This window comes from Macaca thibetana, chromosome 1, assembly GCF_024542745.1.
Source record: "Macaca thibetana thibetana isolate TM-01 chromosome 1, ASM2454274v1, whole genome shotgun sequence".
Taxonomy (NCBI): Eukaryota; Metazoa; Chordata; class Mammalia; order Primates; family Cercopithecidae; genus Macaca; species Macaca thibetana.
Genome location: NC_065578.1, coordinates 127,329,244 through 127,345,660, shown reverse-complemented (window position 1 = coordinate 127,345,660; position 16,417 = coordinate 127,329,244). Strand labels below are relative to the sequence as shown.

The 16,417-nt window shown below is 50.1% G+C and overlaps 1 protein-coding gene across 3 annotated transcripts in view; it reads left to right on the top strand.

The window, feature by feature from the left end:
- KCNN3 (potassium calcium-activated channel subfamily N member 3) overlaps positions 1-16,417 on the top strand; it is a 169,456-nt gene that overhangs the window by 31,021 nt on the left and 122,018 nt on the right. The gene's annotated exons all lie outside the window — the stretch shown is intronic.

Below are 16,417 nucleotides of genomic sequence, written 5' to 3'. Positions count from 1 at the left end.
GGACCTTTCCTCCCTACCAGCTGGTGGTGCTCAGGGGATGTAAACCACATTTCATACCTTGTTTGTGTTTTGTACAGGGAAACAGAATTTGGAAGACAGATGCTCTCTAAAATCACATTACCAGAGCCCCCAGAGGGTCTCCTGGAGGCTCAGTGCTCCTTTGGGCTATGGGATCTGTTCCCCTTCTGGTGTGGGTACCCAGAGCCTTGGAGCAGTGATGGGGGTGAAGGGGGCACAACCGCGCCCTGCTTCCTGAGGTCTGAGGATTGCAGGTCACTCGAAGGTGGTGGGCACGTGGTTATGCACTCATTTCATGGATAAGTGAACTCAGTCACCAGCTCAGCTGCTTTGCCTTCACTACACAGCGACCTGTATCAGCACCACAACTGGAGTGTTTCTTGGGTCCCCTGTATCTCAGTTGCTGTTTCTCCCATGGAGTGACCCGACCGCCCTCCAACATGGGGAGGGAGGGAGAGCAGAGGGCAGATCAGTAGTTCGAGATGTCCTGAGTGGCACTGGCCTTTCTGTGGGTAAAGTAGCTTCAGGAGAAACAAGGTACCATCAAAGCTGCCTGGGCTTCATTCACTCCTTAATTTGACAATTAATTCCACAAACATTAATGGAATTTTTCTCACATTCCAGGCACTATGCAAGGTGCTGGGGGTGGGGGAGAAACAGAAAGATGACAAAGACTTGGTTCCCACACTCAAAGAGCTCACAGCCTGGTAAGCAGATGCTTAATGCACTTAGAATTATCTCCCGAAGAGGACTGAAGGGACAGGGTGGAGGAAGTGCAGAGGCGGAGACAGCTCTGGAGGGTAGGGTGGTGGGAGTGGTGAGAGCGGAGCTGGTCCTGAAGGTTGACTGGGAACCGGAAAGGCTAAGGGGGAGGTCGTTCCTGGCACAGCAAGCACATGGAAAGGTTGAGGAAAGCGAAAGCTTAGTGCATTTTGACGGAGTGTGAGCAACTTGGTATGGCTGGAGTTTATGGTGTGAGTATGAGATATGGGGCTATAGAGGCAGGCAGGGGTCAGATCATGCCTTGCTTAGGGGGTCTGCCTTCATCGCAGAGGCTGTGGGGAGCCGCAGAAGGGATTTAAGGAGTGGGATGGCACGATTTGTGTCTTAAATTACTTGCTATGGAATCTACATGGGATAGCAGAAGGAGCCCCGGAACAGGGGAAGGAGCTGGGCTCTAGCTCTAGGTTCTAGATCTGGATCTAGCAGATGGGTGACTTTGGCCAAGTTGAGGCCTCAGTGTCCTGGCCTGTAAGATGTGAAGACTCTAAGGTCTGTCCTAGCCCTGACGTTCTCCACACCCGTGGCCACATTCCTGTTTGGCCCCCACACTCTCTGTTCTGTACTTGTCCATCCACCTCTGGCCGCCTGACCCCTGTCACCTGGCTGTCCCACCGTGGTCAGCAGTTGGTGGCAGCTGGAGGGAGAGGGGCAAGTCCTCCAGGAAGCATGTGCACTCCTGCCCTCGTACACAGCCTGCCTGGCCTCTCCTCTTCCAGTCCTGCAAGAGCGCCTTCCTCGCCTCTGACCTCAGCACACCCGGCTCCCCGCAGCACACAGCCCTGGCTGGGCCCCGCTGTGTCTCTTCAGTGAGACAGTTCACCCCCTTGGGCCAAAATCCCCATCCACCTGGCCCCCACATGACAAGAGGCAGCTGCTTCGGGGTTGCCACCTGGTAGCCCGTGACATCTGTGAGATGTCTGTGCATTTGGCCGGCACGAGCTTTTTCCTTTGCTCTGACCCAAGCTTCGATAGCTCAGCGTGTCATCATTGGCAGTGGATGCCTGGGAGCCCCAGACTGGCTCTTCCTGCCCAGGGACCCCCAGAGCCACTTCTGCAGGACGCCTTGAAACAGCTGTGGGTGGAAAGCCAGGCTTTCCCCCATAAGCATCACTTGTTCTGCCACCTTCCCAGCTTCTGTGCTCCCGGGTCCACAGCTCCTCCAGGGTGAGGAACTGGGAGGAGGGGTTGGCTGGGTTGGCTGTTTTCCTAGGTCTTGGATCACAGCTGTTACATGTAAAGGCTTAAATAGGCCGGGCGCAGTGGCTCACGCCTGTAATACCAGCATTTGGGAGGCTGAGGCAGGCAGATCACGAGGTCAGGAGATTGAGACCATCCTGGCCAATATGGTCAAACTCTGTCTCTATTAAAATACAAAAAACAAAAACAAACAAACAAAAAACACTAGCTGGGCATGGTGGTGGCGTGTGCCTGTAGTCCCAGCTACTCAGGGGGCTGAGGCAGGGGAATCGCTTGAACCTGGGTGGCGGAGGTTGCAGTGAGCCAAGATCATGCCACTGCACTCCAGCTTAGCAACAGAGCAAGACTGTCTCAAAAAAAGAAAAAAAAAAGGGGGTCTTAAATAATGGGTTCTAAGCAAATAAGTATCTGTTTAGTCAGTGGAACGAGGAAATGAAAGTTAATGGAGTTCTCCCCGCCCTTGGAAGTGTCGTTCCCCACCTGGGTGATGGGGCCTGCAGGGAAGTGGTTTTGTGTGATTCTCCTCTTCTTGGGAATAGGCCATGGGGTAGCATCCCTTCATTCACTCAGCAAGTATTTATCGAGTGCCTACTGTGTGACAAGTCCTGTGTGAGGTGATGGAGCAGAGACAGAAAGGACCCAGACTGTGCCATGAAGCAGCCCCGAGTCTGGAGAGGGGCCACTCAGAGGGAGCCCAGCGGCGGCAGCTCTCGGGCTCCAGCCGAGTTTCCTTCAGACCTAGCCCTTTTAGCTGACAATCTTAAAGCCTGGTCCTGGAAAACAGGAATAGTGCAAGAGGGATGAAATGTGGGTGAGGAGAGTGAGACGAGGGTGGAGGTAAGAGAGAGGGATGGAACAAAAGATGCAGCAAACTTTCCTGTGAGAAAGTTTGTGTGAGACTCTAGAAAGCGCCCCAGTTCCCAGCTGAGACTCCCAGCCACAGTCAGCAAGAACCCACAGGAGGGGAGGCCTGTGTCCCCGCTCAGCTCTGCCCTGGCAAGCGGGGTTGGAGACAGGGCATTCCCAGTGGGGTCTCAGTCTCTCCATCTGTAAAATGAGGCTCTGGACTAGGGGAGCTCAGAGATCTGTTTAGAACTAATATTCTGTAACCGGTGCAGGGCAAAACAGATGAGGGCAGGAGCCCAAATTAAGGCCAGTCGAGTACCAGATGGGGTGTTCCTCCGGCTCCTCCTATCACAACAGCGAGAGGGACCCAGGGGTACTGTGGGAGTCCTACCATCTCCTCGCTTGTACGAGGTACCTTCTGGCTGCTCTTCGGGCTGCTCAACACTGAAAGAAGGAAGGTACTGGGTGTCCTTGTTTGCATGTTTTTCTGGCGTGGACACATTCTTCTTGGAGTCTCTTGACAGTAGGGGCACTTGAAACGCCCAAGGTAAGGGCTGCTCTGCCTGGCAGACATGCTTCGGGTGCCTTTGGCTCCTCCTTGGCAAGTCTGCCTCCAGATGCCCTCAGATCCTGTCCCTGTGCCTGGCCATGGGGCTGTCTGACCACTGATGCCAGAGGGTCACATTCTTCTTTTTCTTTTTTCGAGACGGCGTCTCGCTCTGTCGCCCAGGAGTGCAGTGGCGCGATCTCGGCTCACTGCAAGCTCCGCCTCTCGAGTTTACGCCATTCTCCCGCCTCAGCCTCCCGAGTAGCTGGGACTACAGGTGCCTGCCACCACGCCCGGCTAATTTTTGGTATTTTTTTAGTAGAGACAGGGTTTCACCATGTTAGCCAGGATGGTCTCGATCTCCTGACCTTGTGATCTGCCCGTCTTGGCCTCCCAAAGTGCTGGGATTACAGGCTTGAGCCACCGCGCCCGGCCGCCAGAGGGTCACATTCTAAAGAGCTCTCATGCAGGTCACACTCATCAGTCTATACTGGAAATGTTTTGGCAACCCCGCATTAGAAGAGTGGGGTTTCCCTGACTGTATGGCTTTGGGTAATTGCTTAAATCCTCCGAGCCTTAGTTTTTCCATCTGTGGGTTAGGAGTGGCTCTTTCTACCTCCCAGCATCAAATAGGAAACTGTGCAAGAAAATGCTTTGTAAAACAGGAAAGCCCTAAACTGACATCCAGGACACAGTGTCTCAGTAGCAAATATCTTCTGATATTCAGCCTTCTCCATGGTTACAGCCTCCTCTGTGCCAAGAGATTCCAGTCACCAAGGGTTAAAGCAAGTTAGGCACATGGCCGTGATTGTCCATAATTGATGAAATAAACCTTAAAGGAGTGACATATAATTAATTGCAATTAATCCAGGCACTGTGACACCACCTTGCTAAAAATAGTGTCTACTAATAATTGCTTTGATCTAACAGAATGATGCCTGCCCATGAGCCTGGCAAAGTGTCTGCTGATGGAGACCCTGCACCCCACCCTCCTGCTACACAGAGTGGGTGCGGAAGCTGGAGGCATGAGGGCAGAGGGTGGGAAGGGGGCCCCAATTATCTCAGACCCTGTGGCAGCAAATGCTACATATATGGGGTGATCATATGATTCATTGTCTAAACCGGGACACTTTCGAGATTATTATATTAACGATTACGATTCATAGTAATAATTATGCCAGATAACAGGCATACACTGGACTCTCCCGGGTAAACCGGAATGTATCGCCACCCTATGCATAGGCTGTTTTAAGCCCGTGGGAACCCTCGACTGGGAGAGTGTTTTCACGTTCATTATCTGCTCTTCCTCACAACAACCCTGGAAGGAAGAAAGGATTTTTAGTCTCATTGAATAGATGTTAAAGATGGTGATGGTGTCAAATGGTCCAGCTCTAGTCTTTGGCCTGGTTTCCTTGGTGGCTGACCCCATGCAGGTAGAGGATAGCTGGTCAGGACTGGGAGTTCTGTGGATGTGGAAACAAGTGCAGCTCAGGGGCAAAGAAGTAGCAGATCTGGCTTCAGTGGAGCAGGAACAAGCAACCTCCTCCATGAAGAGCTCAGGGCATAGGTCTCAGCGGGGACTGTGCCGCGGCCCTCACCGATCCTGGGCTTGGAATCAGAAGCTGTGTGTTTCAAGTCTGGCTCCCACACTTCCAGCTGTGTGATCTTGGCAAATTGTATAATCATTCCATGCCTCAGTTTCTCATTTGTCAAGTGGGGACAGTTCCTTCCTATGAGGATTAAATGAGAGCTTATGTGAAGATGGATGGGTAGACTCAGAGCCTGTCATATAACAAGTACTCAGTAAGTCCTCGTAGAGTTTGAATCTGAGGAGAGTTCCCAGAGGCAACACCTATAGGGGAACCATGGAGATCCTTCTGCCTTGAAATGGCTCTAACTTGAACCAATTAGGGTGGAATGAGCTCCTGCCTTGAGATGGGGCTGCCTCACGTTCTTGGAGAAAGAAATGGAGGAAATAAATACATGGAGGAATTGGGAGATTCCCTGACCCCCCAGACCATGGATAGTCTGCTTGTTAGACTCTACTGTATGCCCCATGATAGGCAGGACCAGCACCCAAGGAGTCTTTGCATTTTGCAGTTTCCTTGAAGCCCTGTACAGGCCGGTGGCCCACGTTGGTGTGTGGCTTCCAGCCTTCCTCCAGGCTCTCAGGCTCTCAGATGAGCATGCTTGGACATGGGCAGGCAGCAGGGCTCGTGTGGTGCCCCGTTGCTGGAATTCATGGCACCTCAAAGTAAAAGGTAGGCAGGTCGGCAACAGTTTGGTGCCAGAGAGCTAATTAGAGAGAGAGAAAGAATTATAAAAGTACCATGTTTGGTCTATTAATAGCCTGTGTTTGGTCTCCACCACTTCTATCAACATCGTCCATCACATCCAAACAATTGAAAAACCTGTGCCAAATGGTTAGGAAACTCGCGGCTGTGCTGTTTCTAAAAAACAGCATTTCTACTTCTTACGCCACACTGAGATGCCAATAGTTCCATGCCAACTGGTTATTTTTCCAGACCATTTCCCTTTATTTATGTTTAAGCTTTTGTATTGTTAAGCCAAAAGAAGATAGAGAACCTGGAGTAGGTAATTGTTATTTCTCCCTATTTGTCCTTGAATGAGGCATGGAGGAAACGTTCACTCCCCAAACCTGAATTGAGGAGCTGCGGAGGGGTGGAGAGAGGACTGAGACAGGGGCCCGTCCCTTTCAGACAGTGTTCAAGCTGCTGGATGGGCAGAGTGAGGATGTGGCAGAACACCAGCCCCACCCTTGGAAGGCTTAGGGCATTATCAGCCCTTTCTGTTACTGGTGTGTGGCCTTGGGTCGTCCAGAGCCCCTCTCCCGGCCTTAATTTGCTTGCCTGTAGGATCGGGGAGTGAGACTTGATGGCTTAGAAGGCCTCTTCCAGCTAAGTCGAGTGTTGGGTGGAGGACTCACTGTCTCACGTTTGTTGGCAAGGCTGTAGGTGTGGAAGTGGAAGGAAGGTGATGCTGCCCTCAGAGTGCTGGCAACTCCAGGAAGCCTGGAAGCATGGCTGGGAAACACGGACGCGGCTGTTCTTTATCTGGGAAACTCCAGAACAGCCTCCAGAGATGTCTGTGGAGCCTGCAGGCGGTTGTTTTTCTCACCATATGTGATTTCTGGGTGTCTTAAAAATTTTCGTTTGGCCCAAACATTGTCGGGGTTGGGGGATGATTTTGCCCAGTGTGGGGATGGAAATGGGTTTTTGCCTCTGAGCTTCAGGTGGAGAGTGGTGGTTTTCTCCATTTTGGAATTCTCTGACGAAGTTGGAAGGTTCAGCTGGGGCCCTAGTGTTGCAGCAGCCTCTGGTGCAGACAGAGGCAAGGGCTGGAGGGAGGAAAGGGCTAATTGGAGGGGTGATAAGGCTGAGAGACCCAGGGTGGGGAGTCATCTGTAGGCCTTGCTTTGTGTCTTTAAAACCCACATACTTCTCTGTGGCTATCAGGTGATGCAAATCAACATCATTTCAAGTTACAGCTACCTGAAGTGAATGTACCAGTTCCTTGTAACTAGCTGACCACAGCTCCTGCAGAGAATCTGGGAATCTGTTGTGCGTCTGGTCAGCGATGGCTGGGTCAGGATGGGGAAAGGGAAGCCCAGGCCTGGGACAAGCCCAGCTAGGCTGATTTGGTTCTAGTGAGCAACCCAGTCTAGCAGGGAGCGCACAGCTTTCTGCAGAGCAAAGTGATTTCCTGCTGTTTTATTCATTTGGGGGCCAGATAGGTTTTATTAAGAGAAAACAAAACTACTTCAAAGCAAGCCATCCAGAAAGCACATTTATTTGTTTCAAATATTCTAGAACATTTAAGAAAATGGGGTTCCTGCCATCTGGATGAAATAGGGGGGCCAGATCCTTGGCAGGTGGAGCAGTAAATATTTGCTAGGTGAACCCCTCATGGTGATAGCAAATTAAGCAGCGCTCCGGGAGGCTCTGGGAGGGTGAATCAAGGTTAGGTGTTTCACTGTAACTCTGTACACCCCAGATGCCAGGACAGATTTGGGTGCTGGGACTAGGGACCTTCAGTGTGCTATGCAGTTCTCCTGAGATAAAGGTATGGTGTCAGAACCTTCAGAACCTGACGCGCAGTGGCAGGTACGCATTCATCAAAGCCAGAGGAGGCTGTAGGGACTTCTTGACACCACAAGAGTAATGTAATTGCTAACTGGCCAAGAGCACTCACATTCCACAAGCAGTGGAGGCTAAAAGCTAATCAGGACTCCATTTTTTATTGGAGAAGGAAACAGTGACTAGGTGACAGGCTTGGAGGTGACTTCCAGGATAGGGATACAGGCTTTTGGAGAACAGATGAGTTCAGGGACTGGTTGTTATATTTCCATTAGTAGGAAAAGCAGGGTGGGCCTGGCTGCCTGCTCCTGTGAGCATAGGGCGGGAGTCCCAACACCTGGGTTCTAAAGTTTTCTCCAACACAGGATGCTGTATGATGGGGGCAAGGCAGCCTCAGTGTCCTCGTGGAGAATGAGAGTTGGGGAACTAGCGGATCTCCTGGTGTTCTGTATGTTAATGAGTGTGTGTCCCAGCGAGAGGCTCACTTGTCAAAGACATTGACATAGACGTCATGATGCTAAAGTCAGAGCAGGACTTCACAGAGGCATTTGTTTCACTGGGACCAAGCACTGCAGGCAGATCTTTGAAAAAGAGCCATCCAGAATAGAGTCTCTCCAGGGCTACATTGAGAGGAAGTGAGTTTCCAGTCCCTGGAGATAATCAAGCAGAGACTGGATGGCCATGTGCCAGGAATCTTAGAGAAGAGACTCATGGGGTACTGAACTAGATGGCTTCTAAGCTCCGTTGCTTGGGGAGCTTGGAAGGGCTATGATGGCAACCCCAGCCTCCTGGTTTCTTTCTTTCTGCCCCAGAGCAGCGATTCTCATTTCTGGCCCGCACATTAGATTCACTGAGATCTTTTTTTAAAAGTTAGTGCCGAGACCTCACTTGCAGAGATTCCGATTTAATTGCTCTGGGGTAGTGCCAAGCCCCTCAGTTCCACAGGAACCTGGGCTATTGGTGCTTCATGGGCTTCCATCCCACCTCCATCCTCCCTGTAGGGGCGGGGAGTTACAAACCCTTCTGCTCCCATTCTGCCTCTGTATGGAGCTCGAAGGTTTAAATCTGTATTTACCGTTCCATATTCATTTACCCAACAAACATTTGTTAAGTGCTTGCTTTGTGTCTGTAAGAATCCTAGGTGGGCCAGCTTTTGGCTACCTTAGGAGCAGCAAGGACCAAACTGCCTTTAAAAAGGCCTCATCATGTATGTTTCCACCTCCCGCACGTAGCACAGTGCCTGGCACATGGAAACAAGTAATAAAAAAGTTTGATTGAATCATGTGGAATCTTTGCCAATATTGTAAGTGGGGCAGGAAAATAAATTATAAGCAAGCATGCAGTAGAGAATTCATGATATGCCAGTTCCCCTCTGCCCAGACCTTATAAAGGAAACTGTCTCCTTAATTGGAATTATGTTTGTGGCCTGAAGGGGGTGACCCATCTGACTTGATATTTTGGGAGCGTGGTCTCCTAAATAACCTTTTTCTGCCTTCCTTGGGGCATCGCACAGCGGGAGAGCCAGGGCCTGGGGAGGATCATTTTCTCTTAATTGGTGTCCTGGTCGTCACGCTGGCTTCACTAAACATGAGCAGGCCACCCTCTGCTGAGACCTGAATGCCCTTGTTATTAACTGCATGATGTCCCTCAGACATCAGGTTCCATCTCTTTCTGGGAGTGACAATTTAGAGGTCCAGGGACATGCCCCAGGGGCAACTTGACTTTATGAGTTTTGTGTCGAGACCACTGGCTTCCTTCACTCCACAAGTATTATCTGCCTAGTGTCCCCGTGGCCAGGCCCAGTCTGCAGAGACGGTGCAGACCCCAAGCCCTGACCTCAGTCTGTTCACTGTCTATCACACCACTAAAGCCACACCACTGGGGGCTTCTTCAGAGAGCAGGTGGGACTGGTGAGGGCAGGGCCTGCAGGGGTGATGTTCCGGCAATTGCCATCCTGTCTTCGTGAGGTTCCCTCTGGGTCAGTGGTGAGAGCACAGGTTTGAATCTGGCCCCCACCTCTTCCTCATCCAGGGACGGTGGGAATGTGACCCTTTCCAGGCTTCAGATACCTCATCTCTAGAATGGGGCCATGGGTTGTTCTGAGGACCTAACGAAGTTAGCACAGTGCCTGGCCTGTGGTAAGTGAATAATAAATGTTAGCTGTTACTTTCATCACCTCTCTTTAGTTCTGATGAATTTGGAAATTCAGGATGGAAGTGTCTACCTGCTTGACATATCTCAAAAATTTTGCTCCCTTCATTCAAATATTCAACGTTCAACTAATATTTATTGACTTACTATGTGCCAGTGTTCTAGGCATGGGGCTGTAGGAGTGAACAAATGCAATGTAAAAATTCCCTGCCCTCTGGGCTGACATTCTGGTGGGGGTGAGAGAACAACATCCATGGGAAAATGGGGTCAGATGGTGAAAGGTGCTCTGGTCACCCCAGCTGGGCAGTGCTGACGGGGGCACCAGGCATGGCCAGCCTCAGGGAGGGCGTGGGGCCCAGGGCAGACTAGCGGGGTTCCTGGTGCTGAGGTTACCCTGTGTAGAATTAAAGCAGGTAATGGCTCCCAGCTTCGATGGTGGGTATATGGACCCCGTTCAGGGATGGGGGCTGAGGAGGGCACAGGAGGACTGAGGACAGGGCTCTGAGGAGCCACCTGCTCTCGGGTCTGGGTCAGACCCCACTTCCTGATGCGGGTCAGCTGGCTCATGATGCCTGGTTGGCTCCTGGGACTGAGAGGAGAGTGTGGATGGTCTCATCTCAGCTTTCTACCCACTGGGGATCCACCTCAAGCATCCCCTGGCTGTGGGGTTCGGGCGTGGGCCCAGAACAGAAGCTTCATGTAAGAAGGTGACGGGGCTGGAGAAAAGGTGGCAGTGAGGTTTAGCCCCATCTCCAGCCCCTGGGACCTGTGGTAAAGACGTCCTCACCCACATAGTGGGCTCAGGCAGGCAGGAAAATTTCCTGGAGCTTGGCAACTAGTATCCATGCTTGAGCTCTGCCGTGGAGAGCACTGGTCACTTGAGCACAAAGGAACCACTTGTAGGTCTTCTCCCTCAGTCCGGGCTTCCTGCCCATTCTTGGCTGTCCTAGCCTGATGTGTCCTCCAGGGTCCCCTAACCTGACCCTTGGCCCATCTCTTCTTGACCTTGCACTGTGGGCAGGACGGAGAAGTCAGGGAGAGAGTCCAAGAGGGAGAGGATGGGATGTCAAGGTGACGGGGTGATGATTGTGCAGAGGGCAGCCCTTGGGATGAGCTCCTGGGAGCTCTTGGATGGCATTTAGGCTCAGTGGGTTGGGGTTGGAGGGGGTAGGGAATCCCTGGCATTTGGCAAGTGTCCAGCACAGTGCCTGGGCATGGTAAGTGCTCAGTGAATATATGTCGTATGAATGCACGAGTGAATGAATGTTTGGCTATGCAGATTGCAAAGGTGTCTTTCTGAAATGCCTCGGGGATATCTTTATAAATTGTTGCAGCCATAAAATGCTGATATTGGGGGTGCAGTGAGCAGCTCCAGACTGAGGATCAGCTGCATTTACCTGCACTGACATCTGCATGGCAAGAGAAGAGGTGTTTGGCTACAAGAGAATGCATGCTTCTCTTTGTGTGAAAACAGAATGAGATTTTTCATATGCATCATCTTATCTCATCCCCTAACAGCTGTGAGAAAAGTAAGGGTAGTTCTGGTTTGCAGAGAAGAAACCAGAGGCCCAGAGAGGTTAAAGGACTGATCCAATGTCACACAGCTAGTTAGTAGCAAAGACATGACTTGAACTCTGGCCTTTTGGTTTCAAATCCTATGTTATTTAGAAAGAGACAATGAACATCTTCGTTAGCCCCCATGACAAAAATAGGAAGCTTGCCTTGTTGTGTTTGAGGAGAAGATGGTGTGAGTGGGTTTTGTGGCTGACCATTTCACACCCAGCATTTCATCATCTACAAAATGCCTAGGAAAAGAAAACTCCTGAAAAAAAAAAAAAAAAAAGGAATGAGTGTTGGATATGTCCCTGTGACCTGTTTGTCATGGCATGTGTGCCTGGCGTCTTGGTCATCAGGCTTAACTGAACTTTGGAGATGGTTTTGTCCAGGAGTCTCATTTTACTGGGGGCTGAGGCTTAGGAGAAGGAAGCAACTTGTCCAGGCCAGGCGTTTGCTACGGAGGAGGCTGAGACCCCTGTGCCCTTGGATCCATACCGTGGGCCTCTCTTCCAGAGCTCTCTTGGCTAGCAAGCATCAGGGTCTTGGCCCTTCTCCCTTCTCAGGCTGGTCAGAGGTCCAGCTGCCCTCTGGAGTCCCCAGAGTCTCCCTTCCCACTGTGACAGCATCGGCTGTCTCTCCTGGTCTCAGGTTGAACAGTCCTGGGAGGCAGAGGGTCTGAGTGACTTCATTCTGTCACTTCATTCATTAGTAACTGAAACAGGATTCTGTTAGCTGACTTCTGGTAGGAGCCAGGCTGGGAAGCCACTCTGAGAATGCTGGGAGGACCAACAGCTGCAATTATTATTATTATTATTATTATTATTATTTTTGAGACAGAGTCTTGCTCTGTCACCCAGGCTGGAGTATAGTGGCGTGATCTCGGCTCACTGCCGAGAACTTCTATCTCCCGGGTTCAAGTCATTCTCCTGCCTCAGCCTCCTGAGAAGCTGAGATTACAGGCATGCGCCACCACGCCCAGTTAATTTTTGTATTTTTAGTAGAGATGGGGTTTCACCATGATGGCCAGGCTGGTCTTGAACTCCCGGCCTCAAGTGATCCACCTGCCTTGGCCTCCCAAAGTGTTGGACTTACAGGCGTGAGCCACCACGCCTGGGCTTGCAATTAAATTAGGGTGCTCCACCTGGAAGGAGGAGGCTGTGCTAAGATAGGAGCTGAGGATGATGGATAAGAATGAAAGATCCCTCCGGGCACGGTGGCTCATGCCTGTAATCCCAGCACTTTGGGAGGCCAAGACTGGCGGATCATGATGTCAAGAGATCGAGACCATCCTGGCTAACAGGTGAAACCCCGTCTCTACTAAAAATACAACTGGGCATGGTGGCATGTGCCTGTAATCCCAGCTACTCGGGAAGCTGAGGCAGGAGAATCGCTTGAACCCGGGAGGCGGAGGTTGTAGTGAGCCGAGATTGTACCACTGCACTCCAGCCTGGCGATGGAGCAAGACTCTGTCTCAAATAAAAAAAAAAAAAAAGAATGAAAGATCCCAAGAACTGGGCAGCATGAGAGATCCCAAGAACTGGGCAGCATGAGATTGAGGAAGGAAGAAGGCCAGGGCTTGGTGCTGATATGGAGGGAAAGGAGCCTCAGGTCTCCCTGGAGAACAGCGACTAGTGATGCGGTCTTCCCTGCCAGCAGAAGAGGGGCTGGTTTAATTTGCATAGCATTAATTAGCAAGACTATCTAATTAGGACAACCATTACAGAACCACAGTCATAAGCCGATGTTGAATATCAATCAATTTTGGACCTCTCCATGAAATTGAAGGAAAAGTTGACCTTATTAGACAGAAAAGATTTCTAAATCAATTATTTCCCAGACTGAATGCACAAAACATAGTGATGTTAGACAGGCACATCAGACCTTAATTCAGTAAATACGAACTTCAGATGCTGTCACCTTTTCCCTTTGGGGGTTTCAGCCAGTGACAGAAATCATGAATGGACCACATGTGTGTATAAGCACACACACGCACACAGCCATACACATACACTCTTTGTGGGTAGCAGCTTGGTTGGGGAAGGAGCCTGCCCATCATTATCCGAGTTAAGCTAATATTTCATTTTGGTTCAGTGCCCCTCCAGGACTCTGTCTGTAAGCATAGCTTTCTCTTTTTTGTGACGTTCCAAACAATAAAACACATTTAGAACTTCAAAGTCTCTGGGAAGAATCTACCATAATCATTACAGTTCTGGCCTGTTTTTGGAAGCTACAAGGCAGGCCAGGAGAGCAATTTCTGTGGCTGGCTCAGAAGCTGGGGAATACAATCCATCACCCTCTGCACAGCCTTAGGGGAGGAAAGGCTGGAGCAGCTCTAAGAAGCCTCACTGCAGATATTGGAGGGCCAGCAAGGCGTGGCCGCAGGAGCAGGTGGGGTGCTGGGGCACAGGCAGGGTACGGAACCTGGAGGCAGACAGATCTGGGTGTAAAACCTGGCTTCTGCAAATCCTGGCTTTGCCATGGTGAGCCCTGCCCTTGAACAACTTACTTAACTTCTGAGAGCTTCCGTTTTCTCCTCTGTAAGAGTGGGTTGATGATGCCGTCCTTGCATGGTAGGCCCCAGTAGACGTGCTTTATTACAGATTATTGTCATCAGTGAGAAATCACAGATCTGTGAAGGGCTGGCTTGTGGCCTGGAGCAGAACAGGGACCACATGGATGGAGGCAGCTCTTAGGAATTCTGTTGACGTATTTTCAGTCTTTTTCTACACTAAAAAAAGCTTAAAAACTAAATAATTGGAAATATACTACCTATCGTGTTGGGATCTGAGTTTTTCACTTAATATTCTATCATCAACCATTCTCCATGTCTTCAGATATTCTCTGCAGAAGTGTTTTTTAGTGACTGCATGGTGTTCCATCACTGCCTGATCTCAGATCTACTTAACCACTTGAACATTTGTGGGCATTTAGGAATAAATGGCTTTAAAAATGACTCTCATGAAATGAGATATAATTCCTGAGTATTCCTGTGTGTTAAGGATTGTTACTCCGTGTTGAAAAGTTCTGAGTCATGGGGCAGAAGGGTTGACCAGTTGACCACTGGATTCCCTCTGTTCTACGAGCCCCTTATTGGCCCTCAGATGGGAGTGAGTAGGGGCAATGGGTGTGGCAGGTACCCCATCCTGGGGTGTATGGCAGCCCTGTGTCACTGCTGTCCCCCAAGGAACCATATCAATTTCAAGCTTCATTGATGTTCAGGCAGCAAAGAGAAGATGCTAATTCAACATTCTACCAAATAGAAAACATTCCTAGTTTAGCCAGACTTCTTTAACATGTTTTCCAGCTATTAAAAGTGGTTGGTTAATTTTTTTTATTGACTTGATGGAGAATGCAAAGAAATCTGTAAGATATTGAGAGTCCCTGTTGATCCAGCACACAGCTTGGTCATCCCGCAGATGGGGCTGGAACTGGCCAGGGAGGTTGTACTGGCCAAAACCAAGAAGCAGGTGGGAGTTGCCTGTTCATGTAAAGGTTTTGAGCTTTAGGACAAAAGGAAGAGGCTCAAAGGAGAGAGACAGCATCTGGCCCATTTCCCTTCACTGCTTCCTTTAAAATGATGGAAATAGACTTGGATTCTGATGTCAATTCATTTCTGCCAAAAGAAATAAATGAGAGGCTGAAATGTGCAACTGATCCCAAATCCTTCCTGGGGAGGTGTGAAGCTCCCAGATGGTTTCAGACCCCTTTGAAAAGAAAGTTATGGTCATTTCTGGCTGGCAAACATTGTGAGCTGTCCCCAGTTGATTCGTGCAGGGAGGTTTGTCTTACCCTAATACAGTCTGAGTGTTCCTGAATTCGCCGTTTGCTCTTTTCAGCTCCATCTGGGTCTTGTGGTTGGGTAGCGTTTCAGGCATCAGGCAGTGCTTGCGAAGATCAGAACGTTTTTGAGGGCCAGCACTGTGTTCTGTCCTTCTCTGTGTTGACATTGGACCAGAACAGCACCAACCCTCCTTAGGCCCCCATACATGTGTGCTCAGTAAATGATTGCAGGCTGCTCTTCACGGAACCGTGGAACATGAAGAGGCTAAAAGAAGACTTGCTTATGTGTAGATCATCTTATGTATAGCAAATAATGGAGATCTTTTCCCATAGTTGGACGACCCCATACAATGTAGAAAGTCAGAGTTAGTGAATAAGCCAGATCAGAAGCTTCTGGTGTGTATCACTGTATGTATAGAATCTAGCACACTGGTAGATATCTAGCAAGTGCCCAGCAAATGAGAAGTGGTTGAAATTGTTGTGAAAGAGTGAATGAATGAGTTACTTTATTAGTTTTCTTTATATCTCCAGTGGGCCTCAAGAAGTGTACCAATGAAATGAATGGGGAGATTAATAGACATCAGGGAGAGCGCTTTCATTCTGTTTTAGCCCACAGAGGGTGGCCGAGAGCATGGACCTGGGCACTTGGAAGTCCTGGGTTCGAGTCCCAAGCCCTCCTCTCATTCTTGTGGTAGCCATATTGGACTTACCGCCTCACTCCACAGATCTCAGCTGCCCTCACATCCGCCTCTGAAAGCTGCCTCGGACCCATCCACAGTGGCCTCCCTCCCTCGAGCTCCCCTAGCTCTACCGTAGATCTCACTCTGCCAGTTGATCATATTCTCCCTTACCTTGTTGTCTTAAGGTGTCATTTAGGTCTACTTAAATGAATGCTTCCCATGTTTCTACATTGTTTGCCACTGGAGAGTGTGCCCGAGGGCTTGCGGGCGTGCTCTGTACTGCGAGTCAGAGGCCTTGGCTTTGAATTCTGGCACAAGCCACCCACCCCTCTGGGCCTCAGCCTGTAATATCTATAAGGTAAAAGGCCGAGGGCTGTTCTGAGGAAGGATGAGAACAAATACGTGAAACTACCTTGTAAACTGTAAGGTGCCTTCCAGAAATTGGGCATCATTCTTCTAATGACCAACTCCCTGAGGACAGGGGCTGTTTCTTTTGTGGCGTGCACCACTCCGGACCAAGTGCAGGGCCGCCACTCACAGTCGCTGCTTGGAAATGCTTCCTGGATCTCATCCGCTGCCTTCGCTCAGGGCTGTGTTCCCACCTTCCTTTGGAACTGGGAGCTATCTCTACTTACAGCTTCGAAATGCCCAGAGGTGCACCAAATTCCAACCCAGACACCCTGATTTGTAGAGGATGCAAAGTAAATGATAAGGGTAGTTAACACTTACTTGGCCAGGCACTGTTTTGGGCACTTTACGTA